Source organism: Chelonia mydas, chromosome 16, assembly GCF_015237465.2.
Source record: "Chelonia mydas isolate rCheMyd1 chromosome 16, rCheMyd1.pri.v2, whole genome shotgun sequence".
Classification (NCBI taxonomy): domain Eukaryota; kingdom Metazoa; phylum Chordata; order Testudines; family Cheloniidae; genus Chelonia; species Chelonia mydas.
Genome location: NC_057857.1, coordinates 22639769 through 22656918, shown reverse-complemented (window position 1 = coordinate 22656918; position 17150 = coordinate 22639769). Strand labels below are relative to the sequence as shown.

The 17150-nt window shown below is 41.5% G+C and overlaps 1 protein-coding gene across 16 annotated transcripts in view; it reads right to left on the bottom strand.

Moving 5' to 3' along the window:
- Window positions 1–13327, bottom strand: part of NEK6 (NIMA related kinase 6) — a 104688-nt gene extending 91361 nt beyond the window's left edge. For 6 of the 16 annotated variants that reach the window (XM_037879788.2, XM_037879794.2, XM_037879792.2 and 3 more), the window contains exon 1: window positions 13163–13326. The gene's annotated coding sequence lies outside the window, so the exon portion shown is untranslated. The other 10 variants (XM_043530707.1, XM_043530708.1, XM_037879790.2 and 7 more) reach the window with 6 other exon arrangements.
- Between the last annotated feature and the right edge of the window lie 3823 nt (window positions 13328–17150).

Genomic DNA, 17150 nt, shown 5'->3' with positions numbered 1-17150 from the left:
TTTTTTTTTGCAGGGTGGGGGTGTATTGTTTTATAAATGCAAATGAACTATACCCAACTTCCCTTCAACCTATACTTAGCTGGCCAATTTCTCACAGAAGTCAAGTGATACTGACAAATTTTCCTGTCACCCTCACAATGGGGGCCCTCAAAGTAAGGCTGAGACGCACTGGCAGGATGCATTGTGGGAAATCTTCACTGCTGCTCATGCCACATATGCTTCTCCTGTGGCTGGAGGACTCCAGTGTGCAGGGCTGCCAATCTGGCATTTGTCACCAGCACAGCACGCATATGAGATGTCATTGTTGTTTTAATGTAAAAATGTAAAATCCTACAGAACTGCAGATACTCTGACAGTTTTGCCCAGATATGACATCAGAGCAGGGGTGGAATATCTCCTTGTTTTTCACTGGCTGCTATTACTGATGGAGCAAGTGGTGCTGAAGCAGTGAATATAGTCATTCTGAATTACCTGATCCGAAGATATAAAGTCCTCATTTCCTTTATTACCAATTTGACAGTTTTTAATGCCTAAGCAAACAAAATATAAAGGTTTTTGCAGAGACAGAATTATACTAAAGGCAACACTGCCGTGCGACTTACAACACAGCCAATTCCAAAGGGCTGATTTTGTCTTTCAAAAAGTTACAGTACAATTCCATTAAGAAACAAGCCCTACAGTATGTTTTACCCAAAATATTATAAGAGTTGCTTTTCTCCATGAGAATGAATCACAGTTTTCCTCTGGGAGGAAAGGAAAGTGTAACTGGAACACTTGCTCCTTGGGGGACTTATTAGATCCTCAAAGAGTCGTTGCAGTTGCTGAAACCTGCTTTTGCCAGAAGAAGCTTCATCTTACAAATATATAACAGAAAAGCATAAGAGAGAGGAAAACCCAGAAGATTACACTTCAACATTCCCAGATAATTGAAGAAATACAGTTCAATATTGAAGTATTTAGCCTCTCTGGCCTTGTCTACACTATGCTTTTCTGAAAATTTCCTACCATTGTACTTCCGCTACAGATAGCAACAGTGGATGCGCCAGTGTAGACAGGATACAGGCATCCACTGCTGTGTGACATGTTTCCTGCTTGTCCTTACTTCTCCCAAAGACACTCTGGGCAGGGTAAGATGACACAGCAGTAAAAAAGGCCAGCCAGCAGCTTGCCTACCGCTAGGACTCCCACTAGGGCACCAGCACTGGTGAACAGCAAAGGAAATGTTAAGAAAAAGCTCTCTCTAGGCACAGTTTCTAACCCCCTCTTTTAATAAGCATATTGAAATCCTGTAGCGTTGGAAGGGGCTTTTACTTTAATTAAAAAGCACTATTTAATAACAGTCAAACAGAACATCTGTAGAAACAAACAACCATTTCCTTTACAGAACTATTAAAATCCAAACACTCCCACAGATGAGCATGCGTCCACAAGATAACCTTAAGAGTTCTGACAAACATTTTTTTTAATTGTTGCTAAAAAGGATATAGAAGCATTATAAGACTTAACCTGATGAAGAGGGCGAGGGGAAGCATTTCCTACAACAAATACTGAATTCACCCATTTTCTGCTTTTAAGCTTTGTAATCAATGCATACATGGCAAAAGTTGAAACAGTTGTGACATGATTAATGGTCTTTTTCAAAGATTGTTGATATAATTGCTGCTGTTTTTCTTGCTCCTGCCTTTCCCCTTTTCCTGCTTTTGTGAGAGCAAAAACAGTTAATAAAAATCATCATAAAAGCCCCCCTTAAAGAACAAAGCAGAGACTAAAAGAAATCTCACCCAAGAAGTTACAAAATAAGCGACAGCTTTCCCTAATATTCCACGAACTAAAGCAAACACAGGTAGAGAACTGTACCAACTGTTTACTCTTGGATGGTAACATTCTTACAACTGACAAGATGTTATAAATTAAGTAGCTGACCTGTGAAGGAAGTAAGGAGTTCAAGTGAGTTAAAAATTTCCCTATACAAATGTGTAACCCCCCCGAAGAAGCACTTACTCTAAGTACAATGATTATGAAAACACAGAGAAAATATTTACCACAAAGCAGTGACTTTAGTATATACAGCCTGCTACACATGGCAGCACTGGTTCTTAGGGTACGTCTTCACTACCCACCAGATCAGCGGGCAGTGATCGATCTATCGCATCCCATCTAGATGTGATAAATTGATCCCCAAATAGATGCCTGTACTCCACCTCGGCAGGAGGAGTAAGTGGAGTCAACGTGGGAGCCGCCACGGTCGACTTGCCGCGGTGAGGACAGCCAGGTAAGTCGAATTAAGATACTTCGACTTCAGCTACGCAAATAGCGTAGTTGAAGTTGCATATCTTAGTTCGAACACGCCTAGTGTAGCCCAGGCTTTCGTGTAGTAATAGCTCAAAGCCACCATTTAGATTTTCCAAATTGATTAAAGCTGACCTGCAAGTGAAAAGACATAAGGCTGTTCATTTTCAGATTCTTGGTGTTGTATAAAAAAGCCTGAAAGATTGTTACAAATAACATTTCTGCTTCTCTTCTCCATTAGAAATTCAAGTCTCACTTCCCTTTGAAGAACTAGTGAAATTATCACAACTCAAAAGAATGAAAGCAGAGCTACTGAGAGGGGAAGGAATTTTTAGTCAGACTGTTAAAAACATACACCAAAAAAAGTTTAACAACATTTTAGTCAAATTCCTGATAAACACGTGGGAGAAATAATGTAAACAACTCTATAGTTTCATCCCTTTAAGAGATCACAAAACACACACATCCTGAGATTCCCAGAGTCCTCCAGCAAAACCAGAGACTTGCTATTCTTGATAATTCTAAATAAAAAACAAGTAGTATATTATTATTATTTTGGGGTGGGAGGAAGTAGAAGGGAAAAAAACCTCTCAGAAGCTAAAAGAGGGCACAAAACCAATGTTCTATAAATCCTCTGCAGGGCACTTTTCCTCTTTGATGAACCATGCCAATTTTCTGTGATGTTACAATCCATTTTTTAGCTTAAATTCCAAAAAGAAATCACCAGTTGCAGAGTCTAGCCAGAGCACCCTCTCATCCTTCAATTTTAAGTTCCCATTATGGCTTCAAACTCAATGAAGAGTTACTCTCTGGTCACAAGGAGGACAGTTGACTCTATGGAAAGAGAGAAACTGGAACCTGAGTCATTCTGCACCAGTTGAGCCAGGAGCAGGCTGCTGACTCAGAGGCAGGCAGCGACAGGCAGCAGCTATGGGTGAACTTGCTTGGGTTCCAGTCTACACATTTGCGCACACACCAACTCTCCATGAAAATAATCCCAGCTATCTAGTTGTACACTTAGCTAGTCTACAAAGAAAGGAAGACTAGTCCTGAGTTCAAGAAACTCAGTTCTCCTGAGTGCTAGTCCAGTGCAGTTCTAAATTCTGCCACAGACTTCCTGTTTGACTTTGGATAAGTCAGTTAGGCTTCAATTTAGGCTGAAACCAACACAACTACTGACATGCTTGAAATGAGGAGTGCATAAGACTTTGCCAGATCAGAGTTTGAGGCTATAAGCTCTTCAAGACAGAGACTGTGTCTTCATGCACCTTTGTACAGAACCAAATGCAAATGAGCTAGTGCAATGAAATAATATTCCTAACTCTTATGGATCCCCAGAGTAACAGAGGGCAAAGCACAATCTCTTCATGGCTCACTTCAGCAGCCGTCTCTAAAGAGGGCATAATAATGATGCCTTGCCTGGGTAAGGTATAGTGAGGATAAATTAAGTAACATCTGTAAATTGTTTGAGATACTTGGATGAAAGTAGACATATATGCCAAGTATTGTTTATTTTTTAAAGGTTTAAATAATAAATGTTACCATTTTCTTCATGTCATGACACTGGTGAACTTTAGTTCAAGTATCGGACAAATTTTCACAAATTTTCTATTGCGGGTAGTATTAATTCACAAATATTAAAACAACATATCAGATCACTATAACATATGGTCTAAGACTCAGTTAATGCAGTCCTGTGCATTAACTCAATTTTAAAAATACCAATATAAAATAATTTATCCATTTTTTAATCGTGAGCTCTCACATTCAATCTCAAATGGCTGAACAGAGCAAGAGATTCCATTAAAAAATCATGACCATACTCAATTTTCATATCTGTTCCTCTTAAGTCTGCATTCTACTTGCTACTGCTCAGGTCATTGTTAATAAAGAAGGATTTGCTACACATTTCCCTGAGAATTCTCCAGGCTATCAGACCTTGTTGTATAAAATAACAAACAAAAAAAGAACATAGTATCATCTTCATTTGCGCAAAACACAGCCAAATCATAAGACATAATTCAATAAATGCTGCAAAAGCATGGAAAGAAAATATATTAAACACATGCAGTAATAACATCACTGTAGAGACACCAGTTGCATTTCAAATGAGAATTACTTTTTTTACACAGCTCTGGGCAATGTGTCAAAATAAATATTAAATAAAGTCATCTGTATTTCTAAATCTACTTTCTTAACAAAGATGTATTAAGTAATGCACTCTGCCTTGCAAGGTAGAAACATTTTACTTCCAAGCATATGGCAACAATTTTACAAAGTTTCTAGGTCTTACTCAGTATTTAACACATGATTTGACTAATTTATTGAAGTAGTACAGACTGATTTGTACTAAAAAAATTGCAGACACTTTAAGGTTAATCAGAATGACAGTAACTCTTCAAAGTAGGCCCTTTTTATTTTAGTTCACCCAATATTTTGTCCTAGAAATGGTCTGTTGCCTGACTTAGCTAAATAAATAATAGCAAATATGAATTTGACTAAGATGCTTTCATTATATTACTGTTGGTTTTGCATGAAAACCTATTTGGAAACAAGCAGCAAAGGAGAAATTTTTCTCTCTCCCATCTGTGACAGGCAGCTGCTCACTGGCTGGAATCTGATGATGATACCAGACACTTAAAGTAGCACCAAACCAAAGTAAACATTGCATAAATAACTTTAAAAACGTCTGTCCCACTTAATAAAATACAATTTCTAACATAGCTGTGCTATGCCATGACAGTTCTAATTGCAAGGAGTGGGCTATATTAAATACTGTCCATTATTAGAAATTAAAAGATCAGTTTTCATATTTTTAAAATATAAAATAGTTTATTTTGAATATTAAAAAATGTATTCAAAAACCAAAACTGAACCCCAGAGATTTCTCAGGCATGCAAAACTATGGTACTATAGGTACAGATGTTTAACTACTCAGCACAGGTTAGAATGTAAAGTAATCTTTATTTGATCCAAAACAATTCACATGTAAAAATAAGCCAACATACAAAAAGAACAGTTCAGCCATGTAAAGATTTGTAGCTATACAAACTGCCATGTCTGAACCACAGTTAACATCAGGAAGGTGTTGGTTTAGTTTTCCTTTTAAAGAAATCTTGTCTTACAACTTTTAGAGTTATTTTGCCATGTATTCAAGTAGGATATTCATTCCCCATGTCCTACACTACAGAAGAATTAAGACAGAAGCTTCCTATTTAGTTATTTTTTATTATAAATGTTTTATTTAAGGCGCCTTTAAACAAATATTGATTTGCTCTATAATTTAAATGTAGGGATTAGAATCTGCCACAGTAGAGTTTTGCTTTAAGAGCAGTTTTTAATCTACATTCGTATTCAAGATTTCAAAAGATTATGTATTAATAAACTGTCTGGAACTTTATCATTTGGGCGACCACCACCTCTATTTCAATACATACTCCTCTCCTACCCCCAATAAAATACTTTGTTTTTCCCTGTCTCCACCGTTAACGATATCAAAATACAACCTGAATCATAGAATTTAGAAATGGAAAAGACCTATTAGATCATTTCCAGCCCATGCCGCAGCCAGTGAACAACTGCTCCCTAAAGAAAATGCTCTAATGTCTTGTCTAGTCCAGGTCTGAACAACCCTGCAATAGTGATCTCACATCTTCCTTGAAGAGACCATTCCATAAACTACCACAATGTATTGTTAGTAATTCCTTGCTGATGTCCAACCTAAACATTCCCATGTTGGTTATTCCTCCATGCATCATCCCAATGGCTCGTTATTGCTCAAGGATTAAGGGGAGACAAACTTGCAAGCTTCCCAACGCAGTTCTGGCTGAATACATATGGTGTGTAACAAAAAAGTCCCAGCAGACCCATATAGCTTTTGCAGCCTGAATGTTTCCTGAAGAAAGCTGGTGGCTTTTAAAGACAAGTGGTACATGGGCATCTACAAAACTTATTGTATTTTCATCTCACTATTTCTTAATTTGTTTTCATAACAGGGGTCTGTAATGGAACCTCTGAGAACTTTTTCTAGAACTTGTATGAACAGTGTGGTGCAGAGAGGAGGGCACTGGACTGGAAGACAGCACTCTGAGTTCTGTTCCCAGCACACGTGACCTTGGACAGGTCCCCACCTCTCTTTGCTGTTGTCTCTCTAACTGTAAATTGGGGATGCTTACCCAGCCTTCTGAAGCACTTTTGAGATCTACTGAATATCAGTACTAAGTATTACTGTGCATTTGTACTATAAACTTTGCAAATAGAATGGCTGTATGGAGAGAACATGTTAAAGTTAATGGGACTAATTAAGGGCAACTTCTTACCATACCCTCCAAGGTAGCTTTCAGGTGAGACCTTAGAAACTTTTTTGTTCCACATGGACATTAAAGGGCTTGTCCACACAATGTGCACTGCTGAAACGTCTGTGAAGACACTCTATCCAAACGGGAAAGTCTCTTCCGCTGACATAGCACTTATATCGGTGTAATTTATGTCACTGGGGGGGGGGGGGACCTTGATTCACTCCCCTGAGCTACATAAGCCATACCAACCTAAGCTGTAGTGTAGACATAGCCAAAGAATCCATGCACTTTATATATTAACTGAGCTTTGCACAGTTTAACAACATATAACCTTTTGAAATCTTGAATTGAAATGTAGATTCCACCCTTCATGCCAAAGATAAAATGATCCGGGTATTCTTTGGATAAACATTATGCAAAATATAAAATACATAAATCTTTAGGGTTTGATTTTGCTGCACACAGAGACAGAAAGGAAACCTGATGTTTACCCCATATTGACTTTTTATTTAAATTTTAAATTAAGAATTTTATTAAAGCAGACATCAGCTTGCTAGATCACGCCCAAAGTACTTCTCTCTAAACACAGTGTCAGGAAGTTAAACTAATGGTTGACTGGATCTTAAAAAAATTCAGCTAATCTGGCAAACAGACACAATACTGGTACTTGATTCTGACAAATCTAAATATTTGGAGTTCATTTATGCCATCAAACATGGATAGTAGTGGATAGACACCCTGGGCATTCCCAAAAATGTTTCTTTAAGATTTCTTGCTACTGTCTTTAAATAAACTAGTCCCATAGGAACCTGTAGTTTATGAAGTACCTGATTTATGCAGCAGACAGGTGAGTTTTTCAGAAGTCCTCCCCTTTAAGAACCCGAGCAGCAGAATGAAGTTACTTGCTGCCAGAATTAGCTGAAAGTGTCTCACAAGCAGACACACATGGTGTCCAGATGACTGGCAGCTACAAGCTGAAAGCTGCTAGTGACATCCACTTTACTCCCAAAATGATCCACATGCTAACAATTGTGCTCACAACTAACCTCACATTTAAACATCCATCCCACTTTAGAAATTTATATTGGCATGAAAGACTTATAAACAATACAGTTTATTACTATTAAATATACTTCCTATGTTTGAAAAAAAAAACCACCTTAGAACTTTATCTTCAAAGAGCTGTACAAGTACTTTTTATTTTTTAAACAAAACAACTCTTTTAGGTAGGTAAGCAAGTGCGGAATGATTTTCTTCCATATATACATGGGGAAAACAGACAAAGGTTGGTTAAATGATTTTCCAAGGCAAAAGGGGGAGTCTGTGTCAGAGATAGAACTGCACTTCAATAGTTAGTGGCTCCCAATTCTCTGCTCAGACCACACTATCATGCCTCTCTCTCTCTCTCTCTATGAAGTACAATCAATGTACAAAAACTCAATATAAAATTCTAAAGATGTTAAGAATATGTTAGGTTTCAGAGTAGCAGCCATGCTAGTCTGTAGTCACAAAAAGAAAAGGAGCTCACTTCATCGGATGCATTCCGATGAAGTGAGCTGTAGCTCACGAAAGCTTATGCTCAAATAAATTTGTTAGTCTCTAAGGTGCCACAAGTACTCCTTTTCTTTTTAAGAATATGTTAATACATGATTTTTATCTTGACCTTAACATGTTGAGTAACCTCCTAGTGATAAGCCACAATGCAAAAAGGAAAGTTTGTTTAAAAATTAAAAGCCAGCCTGTTTTCTGTAATGAACTTCCATTGATTTCTGATCTGGTAGAGATTAAACCAAGTTTCACAGCTGTCAGAGCCATGAACTGCCTCTTCCACATCATGCAAATCTATCAGCAGTAAATTAGAAAATGTTTAAATCACACAGTTATAAGACTAGCCTCGTTTCTGAGATGCTGTGTCCCCCAACTAAACACTGTTTCATTAAAGACTGTTTTGTTGCTCAGTATTAGATCTTACATTGATGTCCACAGTTCTGTAATTCATTGTCCAGCTTTTGCTTGTGTTTTCCTTGTGTAATGCAACTCCCTCATCCCTTCCAACATGCACATTGACAACTTTTCTTGCTTTAAATATAAATTGAAGATGTTTGTATTTTTCACTTCTTACCCTATTTACCCTGCTGACTGTTCTAATTTACATTGTCTGATTTTTTTATGTTTGCTTGTTGAAGTCAATTTCTCAGTGCCTTGATGTGAAAGATATTTAGCACTTATGGCTCCCCCCATCTTCAAAGATCTGTATGCATACCACCTAATTAATCTTCACAGCACATCTTGGAGCTGAAATATTCACATTTTACAGAGGAGGAAATTGAGGTGGAGAGGTTGAAGGAAAAGTCGGAATCAGGAGGTTCTGGCTCTTAGTCTGGTGCTCAGAGTACTATATCATACTATGTAATTAATGTGAATAGACCACACAATGCAAGAAATATCTTCCATTTAAAGCCTTTCAAGACATCAATAATCTCTGAATAAAACCAAAAAGCACTTTGTTAGGTAAATCACAAAACAATTTTCAGACCATTTGCTACTGCTGCTCTTCCTCCTTCATGGGGAGCGATTAGAAAAGACAATTTAGGACAAAAGTATTCAGTACAAAGTATAAATTTGTATCATACACCTGAACAGTGACTGTCAGGCAGGAGGGGGAAAGCAGGTGTTATAAACAAACTCAATTTCCAGAGCAGACATGGGCATACAGGTTTTGAATTGTTATTAATTTTGCCCACTTTTCACAGAACTAAACAAAACTGAAATTTCATAAACTTTAATGAGAACCTGAACAGCTCAGAACACTGTAACCAGAACTCACAATCAAGTTATTGTGACATTCTTCTCCTTAGTTGAATTATATTTCTTTCATGGAGATGGAGGAGGGATGACAGTGTTTTTGCATGTTAGTACCCATAACGGGGATTATTAAAACAGAGGAAAAAATGTTGATCTTGTACTAATGAGTTCCTCTTTGGGTTGTAAAAATCACTTGCATTTTGAAATCTCACTTCTCACTGGAAATACTTCTCTTCCATTACAGTGAAGGCTTCCCCCATCCCCCATTATTTTTAAAATGTAAGCCATAGGAAATAGTACAGCAGCCCCAGCCTAAAACAAGTTCCTTTTAAAACAAACAAAAAAGAACTTGGTTCTCAGACAGAAAATCTACAGGAATAAAATTATTCTGACAATAAAAGTTTGACTCTGTGTCAAGAAATATGTCAAAATATCAACACGGTTTAAACGTCACATACATTAAATGTTTCCTTGTATTGCTTCCTAAAATATTAATGGAGACAAGTGGGAGGACAGGAAGAAGTTCATATGAGGAATTTGCATCACCGAACTTTCAATTGTCATAGTATTTCCTATCAGATTATTTATTCTGTGAAATACCGTAAAACTCTCATTGATAAAAATATACAGACAGATGGAGTTGTTTAGAAAGCTGTTCATCATTCTAAAATAGTGCAAATCACACTTTGGATTGAAGAACATGTTAAAGAAAATGGCATTTCACTGTTCAGCCCAAACCAAATATTCCAACTACAGAGAGATTTTGTGTCTCCAAATGTACTAATTTTATTCCAGATATACTATACACCATTTAAGAATAACAGAAAATAAAGCACTCTAAGACTAGTTAGACTCCTCTCCCTTAAAATGTTCAGCAGAATGTTAAAAAACAATAAACAGAAAAGTCCCCAAATGGAAAATGTCTGGAGGTAGAGAAGTTCTCAGACTAGAGTCCATAGACTAACCAGTGATTGCAGAGCTCTATCCATGGCACACGACCACAGAAGAGAAGGCAGTAGAGAAGGTAAGGGATTTTAGATCAGTGGGTATCAACTTTTCGAGACTACTGTACCCCTTTCAAGTTTCTGATTTGTCTTGTGTACCCCCAAGTTTCACCTCACTTAAAAACTTACAAAATCAGACATAAAAATACAAAAGTCTCACCGCACACTATTATTGAAAAATTGCTTACTTTCTCATTACCACCATATAATTATAAAATAAATCAATTGAAATATAAATATTGTACTTACATTTCAGTGGATAGTATACAGAGCAGTATAAACAAATCAGTGTCTATGAAATTTTAGTTTGTACTGACTTCGCTAGCACTTTCTAAGTAGCCTGCTGTAAAACAAGGCAAATATCTGAGTTGATGTACCCCCTGGAAGACCTCTGCGTACCCCCAGGGGTACGTGTACCCCTGATTGAGAACCACTATTTTATAGGATAGTAGAGCACCTATTCAATGAGGTGATTTCTCTCTCCCAGATCAGAATAGAAATATATGGGAACCACTGGCTAAGGCATGTGTATCTGGCAGCACCACCATCTCGAATGTAAAAAAAAAAAAAAAAAAGTGCAACCTGACACCAACCCACATAAAACCACACAAATAGCCCTATTTTTAGAGTAAATTTTAACTTTGCTTAACTCCAGAAGCAATGCTGCCTACTAACACCTTTCCTAACAGCACTTATAGATCAACAAACCTCCAACAAAGAGGGGAAAATACTGCACTTGGGTGTCATTTCAACTTTTTCTCAGATTTGTCCAGATATGGGTTAGCCCCAAAATCAAGAGTTGCAGTAAACTGGGAAAGTCACATGGCCAAAGGGAGCCCTAGCACTATCACTCAACACTTCTCAAATTTCTTCAAAGATTACTTATCTCCTCCTCCTCTCTCTGCCTCTCATATTTACATTGTTTCTTTCCCCTACATTAAGACTGACGTCCACATGTTCCCAGTCCACTAGCACATTGCTCTGTGACACTATGATGCTGTTCTTGACAGTGAGTTCTAGTCCAGGGGTTCTCAACCTTTCTACTTCTGAGGCCCCCTCAACATGCTATAAAAACTCCACGGCCCACCTTTGCCACAACAGCTGTTTTTCTGCATATAAAAGCCAGGGCCTGCATTAGGGGGTAGCAAACACGGCAGTTGCCTGGTGCCCCAAGCCACTGTGAAGCTACATTGCTCAGGCTTTGGCTTCAGCCCCAAGTGATGAGGTTCAGAGCTCTGGGCTTCAGACCCTGTGGTGGGGCTTCAGCTTTCCACCCTGGGCCCCAGTGAGTCTAACACTGTCCCTATTTGGCGGACCCCCTGAAGCCTGCTCGTGGCCCCCTGGGGGCCCCAGACGCCTGGTTGAGAACCACTGTCCAATCTAGTCTGTTATGGACTAGTCTCCCAGAGGAAGCGGTGGAAGCCCTATTGCCTGGAACATTTAGAATGAACAAAGCACAAAAATATACATTAGGAAACAACCCTGCACTAGCTCTGTAGAGGTGGGAAGAGATAATAGATCCTCATAGGACTTTTCCATGTCTAACTCTATGACTCTAGTCCTTTTTTCCTAATGATACCACAAACACCTGGCTGGATGCTACACAAAGACACCATCTAAGGAAACTAAGGAAGGCAAGTTTAGGGAGCGGGAAAGACTCCAGAACATTGTTCCTGAGCATTACACCCAAGCCAGTCACTAACCTGGTCACTAAATACATTCAAAAAGTGACAGAGTGCAGACAGGTGTCCCAAAAGGAGAGAGCAGCACATCCTGTTCTCCTGCGACATGGACCTTCCCCCGGCCCCTGCAGCACAGCAGCAAGTCCACGAGCCCTCCCCAAAGGCCCTGAGGCCAGTGGCCAGTCCACATGCCCCCACCACAGGCCTTCCCCAGCCCCCTTTGCCAGGCCCAGGCAGGACGGTGGCCAGCCCGCATGCCCGGTCCCCGGGGCTCAGTTCACCCACACACACAGAGAGCACACCACCCCGCAACACAACACGCATCCCCTCCCCCCACACACACACACCCTGCAACACAACACGCACCCCCTCCCCCACCACACACACACAGAGCACACACACACACACCCCCTCCCCACCACACACACCCTCCCCCCCACACAGAGCACACCCCCCCGCAACACAACACGCATCCCCTCCCCCCCCCACACAGAGCACACCCCCCCGCAACACAACACGCATCCCCTCCCCCCCCACACAGAGCACACCCCCCCGCAACACAACACGCACCCCCTCCCCCACCACACACACACACACCCCCTCCCCCACCACACACACACACACCCCCTCCCCCACCACACACACAGAGCACACACACACACACCCCCTCCCCCACCACACACACACACACCCCCTCCCCCACCACACACACACACACAGAGCACACACACACACACACCCCCTCCCCCACCACACACACACACACAGAGCACACACACACACCCCCTCCCCCACCACACACAGAGCACCCACACACACACACACAGAGCACCCACACACACACACACAGAGCACACACACACACCCTCCCCCACCACACACACACACACACACAGCACACACACACCCCCTCCCCCACCACACAGAGCACACCACCCCGCAACACACACACCCCCTCCCGCCCACCACACCGCCACGCCACGCACACACTTGTTGCCTCCCGGGAGGGCCCCGCCGCGGCGGGCGGGCGGGCGGCTCAGGGTGACCCCGGCGGGCGCTGGGGTGCGCCCCGGGCGGCCCCTACCTGGGCTGGAGGCGCGGCGGCGAGTCCCGCAGCCCCGCTCCGAGTCCGCGGCGGCGAGTCCCGGACACAACTTCGCCGCGCGCTCCCGACGCCCCCACCCGGGCCCGCGCCTCTTGCTCGGCTCCCTCCCCCTGCGCGGGCGCGCGCAGCCCCGGCTGCCACGCAGGCCCTGCCGCCCGGGAGCGCGCCCCGCCTGGCCCGGGCCCAGAGCTGGGGGCGGGGCGCCCCCCCCCGCCCACGGGGCTCCACCCGGGGCGGCTCTGCCCGCCCCAGCCCGCGGGCCCGCGCAGAGACCCCCTGGGCGCGAGGGGTCCGGCCCGAGGCGGGGGAGCATGGCGGCGCCGGGCCTGTTAAGGCTCCGCTCAGGGAGGGCCCAGGCCGCGGCAGGGCAAGGGCTGGGCCCCCGAGGGGCACGGGGGGGACCAGGGGCTCGCGGGGGTGCAGTGGGAGGTACCCGGCCCCCCAGCTCTCTGCCTGGGCCCGGCTGCGAGGCAGGAGGCTGCCCCGGGGCTTGCCTGGGCCATGCGGGCAAGCGGGAACAGCGCCTGAGCCCTCAGCGTTTGTACAGCGCCTGACACAGCAGGACCCCAAACCCACCCGAGGCCTGTGGGTGCTACTGCCAGGGCTGTGCTGGAGTGGAACCAGGACTGCTCCTAGCTCGGGCCTGGCTGGCTGTTGGACTTCTCCAAGGGAGACGTAAATCCTGCCAGAATGGGCCTGACTACTGATATAAATAATAGAGAGAAATTTACCTGCAAGTTTGTTTAACTTCTGTTTTTAACTTGTGGGTTTTTCCACATCCTAAGATGAGTCATAGCAACAGCAAAACTGTACTGTGGAAAACAGAATTAGAAATGCCCTCCCACCACCATCACAGTCTCATCACCTTTACTCCCACGGAAGATTATGTTCTCAAATGCTTTATATGTCAGGAGACAATGCTCACGTCTTTTGCCCTCGAGACTGACAGGATGCACATATGTACCTAATCATTTTGTTAATTTATACCTTTGGTTTCCCCCTTGTGATCCAGATAAAATTCCCCTCCACCTCTGTGGTTAACAGGAAATGAGCAGTGACAGTGAGAGAGTTAGAAATTAGTTGTAACAGAGACAAAGTAATAGATTTAGAGTTTCTTTCCCTAACATTTACATTTTTCTTTTCCTATTGATGTATGTATATAATGTCCAGTCAAAAGACACTTAAGTGCCCCATCTTACAAGCACACATGCACTAAACATTAAGGGCAATGTCAGTAGTTCCACTGAAGTCAACGGGACTAGTTTTTATAAAAATAACCCTTGAATAAGTGGGTAGAGGATTGGGGCCTTAGTCCAAGTCTAAAATTTAGGCTTTGCTATACATTTAATATGATTTTTCAAAACAAAAAGAACAAATATTTCCATTTAGTTTTTCTTTTTTTAAATAAAATACTATTTTGTAGAGAAGGGTAGATTTAAACATCCCTCTGCTCTGTTTTAAAACTAAATGTGATAGCGTTTTTTACTAGTGAAAGAGAACCCAAAGGTGAAATTAAGTAGAAATAGAAGTGAAATTAACCACTCTGATTTCATTGTTTATGCTTCTCACCCAGCTTTGACAAACAGTTTATATGATGAAAAATACATTCGATTTGTAAAATTATGTTTTTGTAAACTAAAGTCTAGTCTACACTCAAAAAAGGTTTGCTGGTATAGCTACACAGGTATATTCTTACAAAAACCTTCCGAGGGCACAAGCATACAGCTTACACAGGCAAGAAAAGTGTTGTTAGTATAGCTTATACAAGTTTGATGAGCAAAATAAATGATACCAGCAAAAGCACTTTTATGCCAATATAACTTCAACTATACTAGGGCTTTTGCAGGTATAAAAATGGTGCAACACAATCATGCCCATAACCAAAATTGCTATACCAGCTAACATTTCTAGTTTTAAACTTGCCCTAAAGTGTCAAACGGTCCCCTATTCTTTGCAAACAACTCTCAGAACTGAAAAATTCATTACACCAAACATGTCTTACAATATATTTACCCATAAAAAGTAATATGTAAGGTATCTACATAAAACATATGACTATCAAGACAATCATTGTGAGATGTATGTACCGGTAATATTAAGGAATAATGTAACTATATGGAAAGTATGCTTTATGGACTTGGAGTAAAAGTTTGTCACCAGAGGATAAGTCGTCTTGGTGGCCAATTCGAAAAGGAGGGAGCTGTCATCCTGACTTATTTAGCCAGTGAGATAATGCAAGGCTCAGTTGTCTTGCTTTATTCCTTCCTAAGATTATCAATGGAAAACCATCAGACACAACTGCAAACAATCAAAACCACTTGGAGGTAAAAAAGGAACATTACAATAGATCGGTTTGCCCTGACTATGAATAAAGACGAAAGACTATTTCAGTATAACAGAGGAGGGGGGAAAACCCTCTACACCCTGTCACTGAAGAGACATCCTGGTTCTCCTGAAAAATTGGATCCTGATTCCAGCCAGCCAGCTCTGCAACAGACTGAACTTTGAGGGGAAAAACTACTTTATTAGATAGGAAAGGTAACTTAAGTGTAGACCCAGGTTCACATTTTTTATTTTGTTTTCTATTGTAAATGAGTTTCTACCACTCTTTCTCGTTTCTAGTTAACCCTCCATTCTTTCTTAATAAAACAAAAGTAAGTTTAGCTGTGAGCGCTTATGAATCAACAGGATCAGTGATTTAATGTAAAACTACTAAACTGAGTCACACTGTTTTCTTGGGTTGCAGAAGATTTGGGATTTCTGAGAGTAGACAGTGTCAGGGGCTGGATATCGCAGAGGAACAATTCAAAGAGATTTGGGGTTCACCTGTTGTTAACCTGCAAGACAAAGACAAGGCTGGTGTAGCCCAGAGGCAAATCCTTGAGTGACTAACAAGTTGGCAGTGTCAGGGAGCTAACAACCAGTTACCACAAGCAAGACTCCCTCACACTGGAGGCCGGCGGTAAGAGGGTGACTCACAGTCCTGGGTACCCCAAGAACCATCACACAAGGCATTATGCTTTTTAACATTAGTGATAGATACATATATGTATCAGCTAGGCAGGGTTTTCCATCTTTCCCACAATACCCACTCCTGTTTGATTTCAACATATCTTCCTCACATGTATGTTTAATAGTGAAATTCAGGCAAAAGATAGCTTTGAAGGAGCTCTTTAGTTCTCAAGGAGTGCCCCCAAAGGAGCATTGTTTCGGGCTTGGGTGTAACTATACAGATCTAAGGGGCAGTTTTAACGTTTTCTTGATTTCTCACCTTTGACTTCCATTCCCCAATGGTTCCATTTGTATTTTCTCCTAAAAAGGAGGATTTCTCATCATATGTTGTTGTTATCCTGCATGTGGATTTGACCTACCAGACAATGTGACCAGTCAAACCAGACTGGTTTATTAACACAGGATGATAGGCAAGTGGGGCAGAACATTCAGCAAACACACAGCAAACTCCCACACGTTGTGACAAAATTATCAATAATATCCCACCTGCTCTGTTCTTAAACCTCTTGTGTTTAAGAGTTATTTTAGATACCCTGCAACTCGAATATAGTTGGCTTGAGAGGACAGTCCCAATAAACAGTATCAAAGTATCAGTATCATCAATAACATCTTTTCTTTTTCTGAAAATACAAGGAGTGCCACAAGTCATCCTTTTCTTTTTGCGAATACAGACTAACCCGGCTGCTCCTCTGAAACCTATCTTGTATTTTGTTATTTATTATTTGCATTGAGGTAGTATCTACAGGCCTACCTCTGAGATTGGGGCACCACTACACTAGGCACTGTGTACCCCCACACACAGACACCCCTGTCCTCCTTCCTAAACCAATGTTCTCTTACATAAAGAGATTACAATTTAAATAGAATAGCATTTTAGATTTGTAGAAGAGCCACCTCTCTTTGCAGACAGTCTGACCACAGCATGTAAATCAGTGCTGTACGGAACTGTTACCAG